Source organism: Rana temporaria, chromosome 2 (assembly GCF_905171775.1).
Source record: "Rana temporaria chromosome 2, aRanTem1.1, whole genome shotgun sequence".
In the NCBI taxonomy this organism is placed as follows: Eukaryota; Metazoa; Chordata; class Amphibia; order Anura; family Ranidae; genus Rana; species Rana temporaria.
In genome coordinates, this window is record NC_053490.1 from 506444094 (window position 1) to 506462469 (window position 18376).

The 18376-nt window shown below is 46.7% G+C and overlaps 1 pseudogene; it reads left to right on the forward strand.

Annotated features, from left to right (window-relative positions):
• The first annotated feature begins 4994 nt into the window (after nucleotides 1-4994).
• LOC120927924 lies at nucleotides 4995-7216 on the forward strand (annotated as a pseudogene).
• Nucleotides 7217-18376: the final 11160 nt, after the last annotated feature.

An 18376-nucleotide genomic window follows, 5' to 3' on the forward strand; every position in this document is an offset into this window, starting at 1 on the left:
TCTAGTTCATCTCAAAGGTGTTCTATCAGGTTGAGGTCAGGACTCTGTGCAGGTCAGTCAAGTTCCTCCACCCTTAACTCACTCATTCATGTCTTTATGGACCTTGCTTTGTGCACTGGTCCAAATCATTTGGTGGAGGGGGGGTTATGGTGTGGGGTTGTGTTTCAGGGGTTGGGCTTGGCCCCCTAGTTCCAGTGAAGGGAACTCATATGCTGCATTCACACCTGAGCGTTTCACAGGCGTTTGTTTTTCCCGTGACAATGTAAAAAGCAGAAAAAGTCTGTAATCTGCCCCAAAGAAGCTCATGTTCTTTTTTGAGCTTAAGGCGTTTTTCAGGCACTTTGCTTCAGGTGACAAAACGCTCAGATGTGAACAGGTGCCATTGAAATGAATGGGATTTTGCTTGTTGGGCATTTTACAAGCTGAAAGCACCCATGTGTGAATGCAGCCCTAAAGTGATTGTAAGGCTTTGTTTTTTTGTTTTTTTAACCGCCGCACGACTTTTTACGTCGACAGAATGGCACAGCTGGGCAAATGGGCGTACAGGTACATCCCCCTTAATTTGCCGCCATGGGGTCGTGCACACGCCGTGACTGTGCCCGCGGGACCTGCGGACTCGATGTCCCATGACTGGGTCACAGAGCTGAAGAACAGTGTAAACACAACATCTCCCTGTTTTCCCTAGTGACATGTCACTGATCGTCTGTTCCCTGTCATCGGGAACAGCAATCAGTGACGTGCCACTCGTGGCCACGCCCCCTAACTGTTAGAATCACTCCTTAGGGCACACTTAACCCCTTCAGCACCCCCTACGTGTTAACCCCTTCACTGCCAGTGCAATAACTAGTAAAAAAAAAAAAATCCATAAATCCCCTATTTTGTATTTATTAAAAAATATTGATTTTCTTTTTCAAAATTGTCACTCTGGGCCAGATTCACGAACGAGTTACGCTGGCGTATCTATTGATACGCCACGTAATTTAAAAGTTGCGCCGTCGTATCTCTGCGCGGTATTCTGGGAACAAGATACGCCTGAAATATGGCTTCAGCCGACCGACGTAAGTCTTAGTACGCCGTCGTATCTTGGGTGCATATTTACGCTGGCTGCTAGGGGCGCTTCCATAGATTTACGCGTTGAATATGTAAATGAGCTAGATACGCCAATTCACGAACGTACTTGCGCCCGCTACGCCGTTTGAGTAACGCTTATGTCCGGCGTAAAGTTACCCCTGCTATATGAGGCGTAGGTAATGCAAAGTATATGGACGTCGGCAAGCGTATCTTTTTACGTCGTTTACGCAAGTCGTACGTGAATGGGGATGTGCGTAGGTTACGTTCACGTCACAGGCATTGGGCCTGGCGTATCTTATGGTGTAAATTTGACGTGATACTGAGCATGCACGCGCATGCGCTGTACGATCTGCGCTTCATTTGCATGGGGTCACGGCTCATTTTAATAAAACACGCCCACCTCTTCCACATTTGAATTAGGCGGGGGCTGAAGTGGTTAAATAACAAACATGTCATACTTAGTGGCCCGGTCCTCGACTTCTGGGGTCCCCCGGCCGCGGTGGTAGCTCCTCCCCGTATCATATAACCCTCTAGGACAGCGGTTCTCAACCCGGGGGTTGCGACCCCCCGGGGGGTCGATTGCTAATTTCCCGGGGGTCGCGAACGTGAGCCCAAACTTTAAAGCTGGCCGGGACGGACCCGACATCACTGTGTACGCCAGAGTCTGTCCGTCTCGGCCAGCATGACGTCACTTCCGGGAGAGGAGAACCATGCGGAAGTGACGTTCCGTCGCCGCCATCTTGGTACTCTCGTCCGCAGTAAGGCTGCATTTAGAAGTCGGCAAGCGGACATCTTTTTACACCCACGAAGTCTTGCAGTTTACACTTATTTTTACCAGTAAACTGAACTTATATACTATATAAGCCTTATATAGTATATAAGCTTTGTTTACTTGTAAAAATACTTGTAAAATACAAGACTTTGGTGGGTGTAAAAAGATGTCCGCTTGCCGACTTCTAACTGTAGCCTTAATGCGGACGAGGGTACCAAGATGGCGGCGACATCACTTCCGGTTACTGTTAACGTAACAGCTGAGCTGCTGATGATGCTGAAGAAACACCTGAGGTACTTTGACAAGTGAACGAAATACTGTTAATTAAGGCATTTTTGTACGGTTTGTCACAGCAGTGCAATCAGTACATCGATTTTAAATAAGAGTGACATGACTGCAAGATATAATTGTGGTACAATACATATTATTTATATATAAATGTCCCAGTTGGTTCCTCAAAAGTGGTTATTCCGTGCACTGGCACAGAATAAACACTTTTGGATGAACTAACTGGGACGTTCATATATAAATGATATGTCTTGTTCCATAATAATTTTTTTCTTGCATAGTCACGTCATGTTGGACTTAAAGGGGTGGTTCACCCTAAAAACTACTTTTTTATTATTACACTGGCCACCCACATTACAATACGATTAAGGCTATTATTATTTTTTTGATGCTGTACATACCTTTGTACAGCATATTCACCCGTGGCATCCGGGTTGCGAGTCCCGCGGGAGTGGGCGTTCCTAACATGTCTGTGATTGACGTTTTGACCAAAAATGAGCTCCCCCCCGTCGCGTAAGCCGTGTCACGATTGGCGAAAGGAGCCGAACGGCGATGCGCATGCACAGTATAGCGCCGACTCGCCGTTCGGCTCCTTTCGCCAACCGTGACGCGGCTTACGCGACGGGGGGGAGCTCGTTTTTGGTCAAAACGTCAATCACAGACATGTTAGGAACGCCCACTCCGGCGGGACTCGCAACCCGGGTGAATATGCTGTACAAAGGTATGTACAGCATCAAAAAAAAACTAATAGCCTTAATCGTATTGTAATGTGGGGGGCCAGTGTAATAAAAAAAAGTAGTTTTTAGGGTGAACCACCCCTTTAAAGCGGAGCTCCACCCTAAAGTGGACTCACGCTGATCGGAACCCTCCCCCCCCTCTGGTGTCACATTTGACACCTTTCAGGGGGGAGGGGGGTGCAGATACCTGTCTAAAGACAGGTATTTGCACCCACTTCCGGCCACACAGTCTCGGGCAGACTGCGGGCAGAACGTCACCTCCCGTCCTCCCCCAGTTGTGCTCTGGGAACACTCGGCTCCCAGAGCACAGGGGGAGCCAATCAGCGGCGCAGCGCAACTCGCGCATGCGCCGTAGGGAACCAGGTAGTGAAGCCGGAGCGCTTCACTTCCTGGTTCCCTCACTGAGGATGGCGGGGGGGCAGCAGAGTGACGAGTGGTCGCTCGTCCTCTGCTGCGGACGGCGCTGGACTCCAGGACAGGTAAGTGTCCTAATATTAAAAGTCAGCAGCTGCAGTATTTGTAGCTGCTGGCTTTTAATATTTTTTTTCATGGCACATCCGCTTTAAAGTGGAGTTCTGCCATTTTTTTTTTAAAGTCAGCAGCTACAAATACTGCAGAGCTGCTGACTTTTAAAATAAGGACACTTACCTCTCCATGGCGCCCGCGATGTCGGCACCTGAAGCCGATCTGTCCCTCAGTTTTCGGCTGCTGCCACCGCCATCTTCAGTTTCCTGCCGCGCATGCGCGACTCACGCTGCGCGATCCCACTGGTCCCTGCTGTCTTTTGGGACCTGTGTGGGTTAGAGGGGGCACAGCGGGTGGCTCGGCTATCTATGCCCGCAAGTGGGAGCAAAATACCTGTATTAGAAAGGTATCTGCTCCCCTTGAAAGGTGCCAAATGTAACACCAGAGGGGGGAGGAATCCGAAAAGCAGAAGTTACATTTTTGGGTGGAACTCCACTTTAACATCATCAATCAATAGATTGTGAATACATAACAGAAGCATATGATTTATAATATTTTACACATAGGTTGTTATTCTTGTGTACTAAAAAAACCTATATGGTGTCACTAAAGTGCTCCGTGCAACGTATTGGTAAAGGGATCTTCTCCCATGGACACTATAGATCACAAACAAGAAGTGCTCTGTGCTGGCAGTTATCTTGCCCAAATATAATTTAACAGCACTTTTCTGGTGGGAGATAGTGGCCCTTAAGGTGGGTCCTAGTAGTTCTTATAAATGATCTCCTCTTGTCTCTGTGCCGCTCACATAGGCCCCGGGGTCAGTATTATACACTCCGCACTCCTCTCCCCGATACATGGACTCCATACACTGCTCCCCGGAACTCTTCCTGCCCAGCCAGGCACACCGCACGCTTCACCTCAGAGTCAGAGAGCAGTCCAGAAGTTGTTTGTTTTGTTTTATTGAGGGGTTAAACTTGGATGGAGATTGGCACTTGATCAAAATATAGTAAGATTATGACCAAAACTATATACACTCCTTCTACCTCCTGCACAACTCTTGCTCTTCCTCCAGCACAAACTCAGAACTACAGGTCCCAGGATTAGCTAGCTAGCACAATTTTTGGCTGATCTGGCACATACTTGCACAGCCAGATAGAGAGAACCACCCTTTGCAGGCAAAGGTCCCGGACCCCTTTTGTGTAGCAAAAATGTCTCTGTGCTAGCTATCTCACTTGTGGATACTGAGCCCAGTACCACCTCTTCAGATACTGCCAGCCCTCCTGGCTGCAACTGGCTATTTCTCCTGCCCACTCCACAGCCCACCTGACTGACCTTGCATCCATCCCAGACAGCTCCCAGTCCCATCAGGCATGATCTTCAGTCCTCTGACTGAACTCACCAGCCCACATGGCTGCTTCCTCCATGAAGACTCCCAGGCAGTATTCTCCTGCTGTCCTCAACCTTGCTCCCATAGCCCTCAGGTGGAACTCTAGGGAAGAAAACACTGCCGTCCATGATGTGCTCTGTCACACTGCAACGTTTGGTATCTCTGAGTCCTCTGTAGCAGTTTTATTACCTTTTGGTCCTGCAAGTACAGCTATTATTTTTCCAGTTCTTGTAGGAGGTTGACAACGCTCCATGTTCTGCAGTGAAATCACACAGCAGCCATATCACCCTGTAGGCAGGGTAGTCTTAGGCAAGTAAGATTTTATGATTTGCATACAAGCAGACTCACGCTGTCTGAGAACTTGGTGTGGTCCGCTATGATGTAAATTTATTTACCGAGCTATGTGGCTGGGCACATACATTTTTGAGAGGGAATTAAACTTTTGTAATTCTGTCTGTAATGTGTAAGGCAAGAGACAGGGTGAGATTTGGGGATGGAGGTGTCTTAAGCGTTGATAATAGTCTGTGTTATTGAAGCTTTTCTTATAATATTTTTATCAGAGAGCCCATGATAATGGATCATAGAGAGAAGAACCTTAAGAAGAGAAGCTACTGTGACGATTTTTTCAAGTATGGTTTCACTTCAATAGTTGCAGCAGGAATTGAGAAACCGCAATGCATTATTTGTAATAAAGTTCTCTCAGCCGAATCTATGAAGCCCAACAAACTGAAACGTCATTTTGATACCAAGCATCCAAGCTTTGCTGGCAAGGATCCAGTATTTTAAAAACAAAGCTGATGGTGTCAAGAAAAGCAGACATGATACTGGTGGCAAGTACCACAAGCAAAACCTAGCAGCTGTTGAAGCTTCATATTTGGTGGCTCTCAGAATCGCCAGAGCTAAGAAACCTCACACCATTGCTGAGGATTTGCTGTTGCCAGCAGTCAAAGACATTGTTCGCGTTATGATTGGAGCCGAATTTGTTACGAAATTGAGTGCAATTTCCTTATCTAACGACACTGTCAGCAGGAGAATAGGTGACATGTCTGCTGATATTATTGATCAGGTAATCCAGGAAATGAAATCTGCTCAACTTGGAATATTTAGCATCCAGCTTGATGAATCCACAGATGTTGCAAACTGTTCTCATTTACTGGTTTACGTGAGGTATATTCATGATGGCAACTATAAAGATGAGTTTCTTTTTTGCAAACCTCTTGAAACAACAACTACTGCACGTGATGTGTTTGACACAATTGGTTCATTTCTGGAAAAACACAAGATCTCTTGGGAAAAGGTTTGTGGTGTTTGCACAGATGGTGCTCCAGCTATGCTAGGATGTCGGTCTGGATTTCAACGGTTGGTATTGAATGAATCACCAAAAGCCATTGGAACTCACTGTATGATTCATCGTCAAATTTTAGCAACAAAGACGCTGCCACAAGAGTTACAAGAAGTAATGAAAAGCGTCATAAGTGCCGTCAATTTTGTAAAAGCGAGTGCTTTAAATAGTCGACTCTTTTCAAAACTTTGTAATGAATTGGAAGCTTCTGCTAACGTTCTGTTATTTCACACTGAAGTGAGATGGTTGTCGAGAGGAAAAGTTTTAAAACGTGTCTTTGATCTTCGTAATGAACTAAAAACTTTTTTTAATCAGAAAGCAAAACCGCAGTTTGAAGCACTTTTCAGCGATGAAAATGAACTGCAGAAAATAGCTTACTTGGTTGACATCTTTGCAATCTTGAACGAGTTAAATTTATCACTTCAAGGACCAAATGCAACATGCCTCGATTTGTCTGAAAAGATCCGATCATTCCAAATGAAACTTCAACTTTGGCAACAAAAATTGGATGAAAATAAGATTTATATGTTGCCCAACTTATCTGCTTTCTTTGAAGAAAATAACATTGAACTTGACAAAAGGATTAAAACAATAAGTTCTGTCAAAGAACACTTGCAAATGCTTGCGGACGAAATTTCATTGTACTTTCCAAATGTTCCCGATACCCCGTTTGCACTTGCTAGATGTCCATTCACAGTTAAAATTGAAGATGTTCCTGAAAATGCACAAGAGGAGTTCATTGATCTCATTACCAGTGATGCAGCAAAAAATTATTTCTCTTCCATGTCAGTTAATAAATTCTGGATCAAGTATTTGCAGTCATATCCTGTTCTGTCTGAGATTGTGTTGCGCCTTCTTCTTCCATTTCCGACTACATATCTTTGTGAAACAGGCTTTTCAAGCTTGTTGGTTATCAAGTCTAAATACAGAAGTAGACTTGTTGCAGAAGATGATCTTCGTTGTGCTCTTGCAAAGACTGCCCCGAGAATTTCTGATCTGGTCAGAAAGAAGCAACCCCAGTGTTCGCACTGACGCTTTAGTTTTTTTGATGCATGGTATCGCAACAGTTTTGTAGCAATGTCATTTACTGTTATTATATTAAGACTGTCTAAGATTGTTACTGTTACGCTTTGTTTTCACATAATTATACAATACGGTGAATACGGTTCAATACACAATGAAAAAAGTTAACTAAACGCAAGTTGTAAACATTTTATTCATTTGTTACTTATATGTTAATTTATAAATAAATATTTTGCACTAAATATTACAGATTGTTTTTGTTTATTAATCACTGCACTTTAATATGTTAAATTTGTAAGAATGAAAATACGTCGTGCATATCAGATATTTATATTTCGATTCATAACAGTCGCAAAATTACAGCAATGAGGGACCAACGAAAATAATTTTACTGTTGGGGGTCCCCACAACTTGGGAAATTTCATCAAGGGGTCACGACACTGGAAAGGTTGAGAACCACTGCTCTAGGAGAAGGGATCTCCTGAGGGGTTACCTAGGGAGCGCACTCCTGAGTCCAGCATTCTGCGCTCCCCACCCCCCTGTGCCCGCTTCATTGGATTTGATTGACAGCAGCAAGAGCCAATGGCTGCGCTGCTATCAATCTATCCAATCAAGAGCCGAGACAATGGGCAAAGGGGAAGAGCGCGTGTGAATTACAGGACGGGGGGTTTGGGGGGCTGATCAGCGCATAGGATGCCTTTAAGGCGTCAGCATACCAAGACATTTTGGACAATTTCATGCTCCCAACTTTGTAGGAACAGTTTGGGGATGGCCCCTTCCTGTTCAAACATGACTGTACACCAGTGCACAAAGCAAGGTGCATAAAGACAGAGATGAGTGAGTTTTGGGTGGAGGAACTTGACTGGCCTGCACAGAGTCCTGATCTCAACCCGATAGAACACCATTGGGATGAATTAGAACAAAGACTGTAAGCCAGGCCTTCTCATCCAACATCAGTGCCTGACCTCACAGATGCACTTCTGGAAGAATGGTCAATCATTCCCATAGACACTCCTAATCCGATGAAGCCGACTTTCATCAGTTTTGCCTACACACCATAGGTTAAAAATCCGATCGTGTCCAACGCGGTGACGTAAAAAAACACAACAACGTGCTGAAAAAAATGAAGTTCAATGCTTCCGAGCATGCGTCGACTTGATTCTGAGAAGGCGTGGATTTTTGACCGATGGATTTCCCCACAGACGATAGTTTTTTTTTCTATAGTTTTTTAACCATAAGAAAAAATTAAAACAGGTTCTATTTTTTTTCACCGATGGATAAAAAACCGATGGGGCCCACACACGATCGGTTCGTCCGATGAAAAAAAGTTCATCGGTCCGTTTTCATCGGACAAACCGATCGTGTGTACAGGGCTTAATACTGGGATGCCATTAAAGATCATGGGCCAGATCCACGTAGAGCGGCGTCATTTTAGGCAGGCGCAGCGTATCGTAGTTATGCTACGCCGCCGCTACTTTGAGAGGCAAGTGCTGTATTCACAAAGCACTTGCCTCTAAAGTTACGGCGGCGTAGCTTAAATCTCCCGGCGTAAGCGCGCCTAAATCAAATGAGGAACGGGGGGGCGTGTTTTATGTAAAACAAGCTTGACCCCACGTAAATGATGCTTTTTTCGTACGGCGCATGCGCACGCATGCTCAGTATCACGTCGAATTTTCAAATTAAATTACGCCCGCTCAATGCCTAGACGACGTGAACGTAATTTACGCAAAGCACTATTCGCGAACGTTTTACGCAAACGACGGAAAATTTGACGCTGGCCCGACGTCCATACTTAACATTGCGTACGCCTCATAGAGCAGGGGTAACGTTACGCCGAAAAAAGCCTTACGTAAACGACGTAAAAAAATGCGCCAGGCGGACGTACGTTTGTGGATTGGCGTATCTAGCTAATTTGCATACTCAACGCGGAAATCAACGGAAGCGCCACCTAGCGGCCAGTGTAAATATGCACCTTAGATCCGACGGCGTACGAAGCCCCCATTCACACCTAGGCGTTTTTACGCCTGTAGTGCTACGCCGCTGCCGCCAGAGGGGTGAAAACACATGTCCCTCTATGGAGATGGTTCACATCTCCACGCTGAACGCCGGACACCTGCCGCCTGAAAAAAGGTCCCGGACCTTTTTTTCAGGCGGCTTTCGGCGTTCGGCTAGGAGATGGGAAGCATCTCCATAGAGGGGGTCAATCTGGGGCACATCTAGGTGGACAATACCGGCGTGTTGTCGCCGCAAATCGCGGTACAAACGCCGCTATTTGTACCGCAAATTTGTCTGCCTAGGTGTGAATGGAGCCTAAGACGTACGCCAGTCGGATCTAGCCCAGCTAAGATACGCCGGAGCATCCTAGAAGTTACGCCAACGTAACTTTTTCGTGGATCTGGCCCCATGTGTGTCTAAAAACAGGCGTCCCAATACTTTTGGTAATATAGTGGACTTATTCATATGCTATATGACAGTAATTGAAATTTCTACCCAATCTTGATTGTCCAGGTGTTTTCCTTACACACATCTACAGTCAGCTAGTTAGCTGGTGCTGTCTATACACAATGGGCTGGATTCAGGTAGAATTGCGCATTTTTTACGGAGGCGCAGGGCAACGTTTTTGCCCTGCGCCCCCGCAAATTTGCTGCGCTGCCCTTGATTCACGGAGCAGTAGCTCCGTAAATTGTGTGGGCGCGCCGGCAAAATGCCCAGCGCAAGCGCGTGCAATTTAAATGATCCCGTAGGGGGCGGGAATCATTTAAATTAGGCGCGTTCCCGCACCGATTGTAGAGCGCATGCTCCGTCGGGAAAGTTTCATTGCGACAGTGCATTGCGGCAAATGACGTCGCAAGGACGTCATTTGCTTCAAAGTGAACGTGAATGGCGTCCAGCGCCATTCACGATTCACTTACGCAAACTATGTAAATTTCAAATTTCGCGACGTGGGAACGACGGGTATACGTAACATTGGCTGCGCCTGCTAATAGCAGGGGCAGTCTTACGCGAAAACCGGCGTATGGAAACGACGTAAACTGCGTACGCAAGGCTCGCGCAACGGTGTGAATCGGTGTTAGTATGCAATTTGCATACTATACGCTGAGCACAACGGGAACGCCACCTAGCGGCCATCGCAAGAATGCAGCCTAAGATATGCGGGCATAAGAGCCTTATGCCGCGCATATCTTAGGCTGCAGTAGGCGTAACGAGGTTCCTGAATCAGGAGCATTCGTTACGCCGGGGCAAGTAAGCAATTGCGCTGTGTAACTTATTGCTTCTTGAATCCAGGCCAAAGTCATTATAGCAATACCAAGGAAGCACAAATATTGACTCTGGCTCAATACTGTAAAGAAAAAATGCGGATATGTCGTTTCATTTCCCTTTCAGAGCCAAGAATTTACATACAACACCCTCCAAACCCTTCCTAGCGCGTCCTCTCCGAAATTCACGGCGTGGCTAATTTATGATGTGGGAACTTGTTTTTCTCTATCCTTGTTTTATTTTGTATTTTCTTATTGTAGTTCAGGTCAGTATGTCCTCTTTTATGGTGTCAGCTCTAAAAATGACATTTCACTATTATTCTAATATAAATAAACTGGTATGCTTTTTTTATTCTTTCTCTGCAAGTCTTGGAATAGTGAGGGCTTAGGACTATGACACAGTGAGGGTTTAGGACTATGACACAGTGAGGGCTTAGGACTATGACACAGTGAGGGTTTAGGACTATGACACAGTGAGGGTTTAGGACTATGACACGGTGAGGGTTTAGGACTATGACACAGTGAGGGTTTAGGACTATGACACAGTGAGGGCTTAGGATTATGACACAGTGAGGGCTTAGGACTATGACACAGCAAGGGTTTAGGACTATGACACAGTGAGGGCTTAGGACTATGACATAGTGAGGGCTTAGGACTATGACACAGCGAGGGTTTAGGACTATGACACAGCGAAGGTTTAGGACTATGACACAGTGAGGGCTTAGGACTATCACATAGTGAGGGTTTAGGACTATGACATAGTGAGGGCTTAGGACTATGACACAGTGAGGGTTTAGGACTATGACACAGTGAGGGCTTAGGACTATGACACAGCGAGGGTTTAGGACTATGACACAGCGAGGGTTTAGGACTATGACACAGTGAGGGCTTAGGACTATGACATAGTGAGGGTTTAGGACTATGACATAGTGAGGGCTTAGGACTATGACACAGTGAGGGTTTAGGACTAGGACACATTGTCAACCTGGTGCAGGTATTAGGCCGGCCATACCAGGGGCGGATCCAGGGTCTAGCCTCGGGAGGGGCATGGTCAAAACATTTTTTTTTTTTTGCGGGCAATTTATTAGGAAAATGGCTGGTGTTGGTGCTTCAATTTTCATGGCTCCATGATTGTTATAGTGTCAGGATGATTGAAGCGCATTATTTCTATTATTACATTGTAATATAAAATAAAATAGTTCAACTCACTAGAATGCAAAATCAGTGGGAGCCCTGAGTGTGTCACCTGCCACCAGAAGCAGATTGTCACACGCTGCGGATTGTCACTTGCCACGTCACCTGCCACCAGTTGCAGATTGTCAGCTGCCACACGCTGCGGATTGTCAACTGCCACACGCTCCGAATAGTCACCTGCCACACGCTGCGGATAGTCACCTGCCACACGCTGCGGATAGTCACCTCATGCAGATTGTCACTTGCTGTGTTACTTGCCATGTCACCTTGCCACCAGATGCAGATTGTCACTTGCCACCAGATGTAGATTGTCACTTGCCACCAGATGTAGATTGTCACTTGCTGCGTCACTTGTCAGGTCACCTTGCGACCAGATGCAGATTGTCACTTGCCACGTCACCTTGCCACCAGATGCAGATTGTCACTTGCCATGTCACCTTGCCACCAGATGCAGATGGTCACTGGAGGCGGACCCGATCACGATACGTGCCTCCCTGCCCTCACGAGCTGCCAGCTGGGACGCCGAGCCGCGCTGCGGAGACAGCACCGGATCAGACGACCCTATTCATTACCGCACCGCAAGGTAGTGGTGACACGCCAGCAGCCCCAGTGCCGGGTAGGCACTTTTAGAAGTAAGAGGCCATCTGGGCCATTTTGTCTTTTTGATTTTTTTAATTTTATGTACAATAAATTTTAAAGTGGTATCACACTATTGGCATCTCCATTGCCTTTTTTCATTATATATCCCATCTGGAATCCCTGGCATTGAGGCTTACTGGTGATCTCCTGTCCGATGTGCATGCAGGCACAATCCTGCATATGTCTAGCTGACTATTGTTTAACGATAATAGTCCATTTATTCTGGTAAGCACATTTGTTTGCTTTAACACCAATTAGAGGGTGATTAAGAAGATTGGATTTGTTGGTGACGGCTTTCCTTTTTGCACAAAGAACACTCAAGAAAGAAGATTTGTTTTTTCTTTTCTTTTCATTCACATGTGATACATTGTTTGAACACTTATTGGGACCAAGTTCACAGATTCCTTTGGACACAGAGACACTATTGGAATGTATTATTATTCAATTATATATATACTCAGATACAGTTTAAATTAATTTATTTTAATTTATCTTTCTATAATTAACCATTTATTATCACTGAGTGGTTGAGCGCCCTCTACACGTTTTTACAGATTGTCACTTGCCACGTCACCTTGCGACCAGATGCAGATTGTCACTTGCTGTGTTACTTGCCATGTCACCTTGCCACCAGATGCAGATTGTCACTTGCTGTGACACTTGCCAGGTCACCTTGCGACCAGATGCAGATTGTCACTTGCCACGTCACCTTGCCACCAGATGCAGATTGTCACTTGCCACGTCACCCTGCCACCAGATGTAGATTGTCACTTGCCATGTCACCTTGCCACCAGATGCAGATTGTCACTTGCCACGTCACCTTGCCACCAGATGCAGATTGTCACTTGCTGTGACACTTGCCAGGTCACCTTGCGACCAGATGCAGATTGTCACTTGCCACGTCACCTTGCCACCAGATGCAGATTGTCACTTGCCACGTCACCCTGCCACCAGATGTAGATTGTCACTTGCCATGTCACCTTGCCACCAGATGCAGATTGTCACTTGCCACGTCACCTTGCCACCAGATGCAGATTGTCACTTGCTGTGACACTTGCCAGGTCACCTTGCGACCAGATGCAGATTGTCACTTGCCACGTCACCTTGCCACCAGATGCAGATTGTCACTTGCCACGTCACCCTGCCACCAGATGTAGATTGTCACTTGCCATGTCACCTTGCCACCAGATGCAGATGGTCACTTGCTGTGTCATTTGCCAGGTCACCTTGCCACCAGATGCAGATTGTCACTTGCCACGTCACCCTGCCACCAGATGCAGATCATCACTTGCGGTGTCACTTGCCACCAGATGCAGATTGTCACTTGCTGTGTCACTTTCCACGTCACCATCCACCAGATGCAGATTGTCACTTGCCGTGTCACCTGCCAGGTCACCTTGCCACCAGATGCAGATTGTCACTTGCTGTGACACTTGCCAGGTCACCCTGCCACCAGATGTAGATTGTCACTTGCCACCAGATGCAGATCATCACTTGCGGTGTCACTTGCCACCAGATGCAGATTGTCACTTGCTGTGTCACCTTGCCACCAGATGCAGATTGTCACTTGCCACGTCACCTTGCCACCAGATGCAGATTGTCACTTGCTGTGACACTTGCCAGGTCACCTTGCGACCAGATGCAGATTGTCACTTGCCACGTCACCTTGCCACCAGATGCAGATTGTCACTTGCCACGTCACCCTGCCACCAGATGTAGATTGTCACTTGCCATGTCACCTTGCCACCAGATGCAGATTGTCACTTGCCACGTCACCTTGCCACCAGATGCAGATTGTCACTTGCTGTGACACTTGCCAGGTCACCTTGCGACCAGATGCAGATTGTCACTTGCCACGTCACCTTGCCACCAGATGCAGATTGTCACTTGCCACGTCACCCTGCCACCAGATGTAGATTGTCACTTGCCATGTCACCTTGCCACCAGATGCAGATGGTCACTTGCTGTGTCATTTGCCAGGTCACCTTGCCACCAGATGCAGATTGTCACTTGCCACGTCACCCTGCCACCAGATGCAGATCATCACTTGCGGTGTCACTTGCCACCAGATGCAGATTGTCACTTGCTGTGTCACTTTCCACGTCACCATCCACCAGATGCAGATTGTCACTTGCCGTGTCACCTGCCAGGTCACCTTGCCACCAGATGCAGATTGTCACTTGCTGTGACACTTGCCAGGTCACCCTGCCACCAGATGTAGATTGTCACTTGCCACCAGATGCAGATCATCACTTGCGGTGTCACTTGCCACCAGATGCAGATTGTCACTTGCTGTGTCACTTTCCACGTCACCATCCACCAGATGCAGATTGTCACTTGCCGTGTCACCTGCCAGGTCACCTTGCCACCAGATGCAGATTGTCACTTGCTGTGACACTTGCCAGGTCACCTTGCCACCAGATGCAGATTGTCACTTGCCGCCAGATGCAGATTGTCACTTGCTGTGACACTTTCCAGGTCACCTTGCCACCAGATGCAGATCATCACTTGCTGTGTCACTTGCCACCAGATGCAGATTGTCACTTGCTGTTTCACTTTCCACGTCACCATCCACCAGATGCAGATTGTCACTTGTCGTGTCACCTTGCGACTAGATGCAGATTGTCACTTTCTGTGTTACTTGCCATGTCACCTTGCCACCAGATGCAGATTATCACTTGCTGTGTCACTTGCCACCAGATGCAGATTGTCACTTGCCACCAGATGCAGATTGTCACTTTCTGTGTTATTTGCCATGTCACCTTGCCACCAGATGCAGATTGTCACTTGCTGTGTCCCACTGTGAAGGCAGGCAGCAGAGAGGGCAGGAGAGCGGTGATGCAGGGCGGGTGGTAAAAGATGATGTCATCCCTCTGCTCCCCCGCTGACTGGCCTGTCCGGCCTCTCACCTGCCGGCCCTCTAACCGATCCGCCACCTCCACTAACTGATTCACTGGCTCAGCCGCCAGCCCGCTAACTGATCCACCCGTCTGTCTGTGTATGGCCCCCCCTTCTCATGGCGGGGACAGCTTCCCCTGCCTTCCCCCACCGGGAGAAAACAATTACTCAGCAGGAGGGATTCCCCTGTCAGTGCTGTCTGTGTTGATTTCTTTCCTGCAACCTGTGGTTGCAAGAAATACATTTGCACCTTGTATGGCCTGTCTTAGACCCTCAGCGTTAATTTTGGCTTGACACACTGAGCAAAATAAACTGAAAATCCTTAGTTCTTGAAGCTTACACTGTTCAATTCCGCTGGCTCCTGCTTTCTCAGTGCTGCCTCCCTAAACTTCCAGTTTTCACAGAAAAGAGTTAGTGGACAGTGCAGTCTCCAGGCAGTCTGTTAGTTTGGAGGAGGGAGGCGGAGCAGGGGAGTGCCTTGCCATCCTAGGCTGTGTGTTTCTATTGATGCACACAGTGTATGGGGACATACGGTATAGAGAGAACATATATTATGTGTAACACACATACAATGCCCCGTACAGATATGAACCCGCCCTTATATATACACATATCCTGAAATCACCACATTGGGGTTTATTTTTCAAACCTGAAGATGTCAAACCCAACCTGTTCAATCTGCTGCCTCTGCAACCACAACTACAGCTGGCATATAGAAGGCAGGAATAGCTTTTGTCTGTGCAAAGGGGCAACACAGTTAAAATCAGATACGGAAGGTGCTCTTAAAGTGGCCCTAAAGCCAAAACAGTGTTTACCTTAAAGTATAACTAAAAGGCAAAACTCTTTTCTTTAGTGTTGGATAAGGATAAGACCCCCTGTCAGTTTTTATCACCGTCAATGTCCCCAGTATAGAGATTCACCCTATTTGTCCTTACTATTATCATTGAAAGTTAAATATACAGTGGAACCTTGGATTACGAGTATAATCCGTTCCAAGAGAATGCTCGTAATCCAAAGCACTCGCATATCAAAGCGAGTTTCCCTATAGAAGTCAATGGAAACAAAAATAATTTGTTCCACATTGACTTCTATGGCATGCAATACTGCATGTGGCCAGAGGTGAGGGGGGGGCAGCATAGAGCCTCGGAAATACTCGGGGACAGCTCAACTGAACTCGGAAACCCTTGGATATCATGTACCTTCATCCCTAAATCAGAAGTCAGAAATTAGTTTGTGGGACTTTGAGTGAGACACAAGACGTGGTGGGAGAAATTGTAAAATTGTTTAATTGTCATATAAACAAAGCATACCTCATACATGGATGAACATGAGTATTTGTATCTATATACAGGGTACAAGGTGATAGCATACAAAAGAGGAATTCATATTATATATATATATATATATATATATCACACACACGTACAATACATGAATGCATTAATAGGAAGTTTAGGTAAAAGTATCTCCCCTCACCCCCCCCCCCTTATACTAACCAGAGTCCTCACTTAACCACTTAAGGACCGCCTCCTGCACATATACATCGGCAGAATGGCACGGCTGGGCACATGCACATACAGGTACGTGCTGTGCCATTGTCCAGCCGTGGGTCGCGGGCGCGCACCCGCCACCCGGTCCAAAGGACCAAGACCACGGGACCCACGGACCCGATCGCCGCTGGAGTCCCTCGATCGGTCCCCGGAGCTGAAGAACGGGGACAGCTGTGTGTAAACACAGCTTCCCCATTCTTCACTATGGCGGCCTCATCGATCGCGTGATCCCTTTTATAGGGGGACACAATCGATGACGTCACCCCTGCAGCCACACCCCCCTACAGTTGTAAACACACTACCCCATCAGCGCCCCCTGTGGTTAACTCCCAAACTGCAATTGTCATTTTCACAATAAAGAATGCATTTTAAATGCATTTTTTGCTGTGAAAATGACAATGGTTCCAAAAATGTGTCAAAATTGTCCGAAGTGTCTGCCATAATGTCGCAGTCACGAAAAAAAAATCGCTGATCGCCGCCATTAATAGTTAAAAAAAAAAATTAATAAAAATGCAATTAAACTATCCCCTATTTTGTAAACGCTATAAATTTTGCGCAAACCAACCGATAAACGCTTATTGCGATTTTTTTAGGTAGAAGAATACGTATCGGCCTAAACTGAGCAAAACATTTTTTTTTATATATTTTTGGGGGATATTTATCATAGCAACAAGTAAAAAATATTGCATTTTTTTCAAAATTGTCGCTCTATTTTTGTTTATAGCGCAAAAAATAAAAACCGCAGAGGTGATCAAATACCACCAAAAGAAAGCTCTATTTGTGGGGGAAAAAAGGACGCCAATTTTGCTTGGGAGGCACGTCGCATGTCCGCGCAATTGTCAGTTAAAGCGACGCAGTGCCGAATCGCAAAAAGGGGCAAGGTCCTTTAGCTGCATTTTGGTCCGGGTCTTAAGTGGTTAATCCAGCACTGTGCCCATCTGCAGCAGGCCTTCTCTCCCCTCACTTTCCACTCTCACAGGCCTTGCTGAGGCAGAGCCAGCCATTGGCTCCTGCTCCTGTCAGTCAAATCCTGTGATGAAGGTGCGGGGGGCGGTGCTGGCCGACAATTCTTTGCCCTTCAGACAAAAGTCCTACGCTTTGCCCGATGAAAATCCGATCGTGTGTATGAGACCAAGGGCCCTTTCACACATTCATTGAAATGAATTAAAAACCGCTGTAAAAACGCGGTAAAAACCGAGCGTTAAAATCGCGGTAAAACACCGCGATTTTACCGCATTTAAATTCATTTCAATGGAGAGGGGCATGGGGGGCGTTTTAATAGCGCTATTTTTACCGCGAAAACGCGGCAAAAACGCACCAGTGTGAAAGGGCCCTAAGACCCCCTTCACACTGAGGAGTTTTTCAGGCGGTACAGCGCTAAAAATAGCGCTGCTATACCGCCTGAAAAACTCCTGCACTGCATACTCAATGTGAAAGTCGGAGGGCTTTCCCACTGAGGCGATGCGCTGGCGGGAGAGAAAAAAAATCTCCTGCCAGCAGCATCTTTGGAGCGGTGAGAGGAGCGGCATGTATACCGCTCATTTACATTTAAAACAATGGGAAACCGCGGCAATACTGCCCGCAATGCACCTCTGCAGAGGCGCATTGCGGGCGGTATTAACCCTTTATCGGCCGCTAGCGGGGGTTAATACCGCACCGCTAGCGGCACAATCCCGCCGCAAATCCGACGTATAGCACCGCTATTTTTAGCGGCGCTATACTGCCACCACGGCTCCCGCCCCAGTGTGAAAGG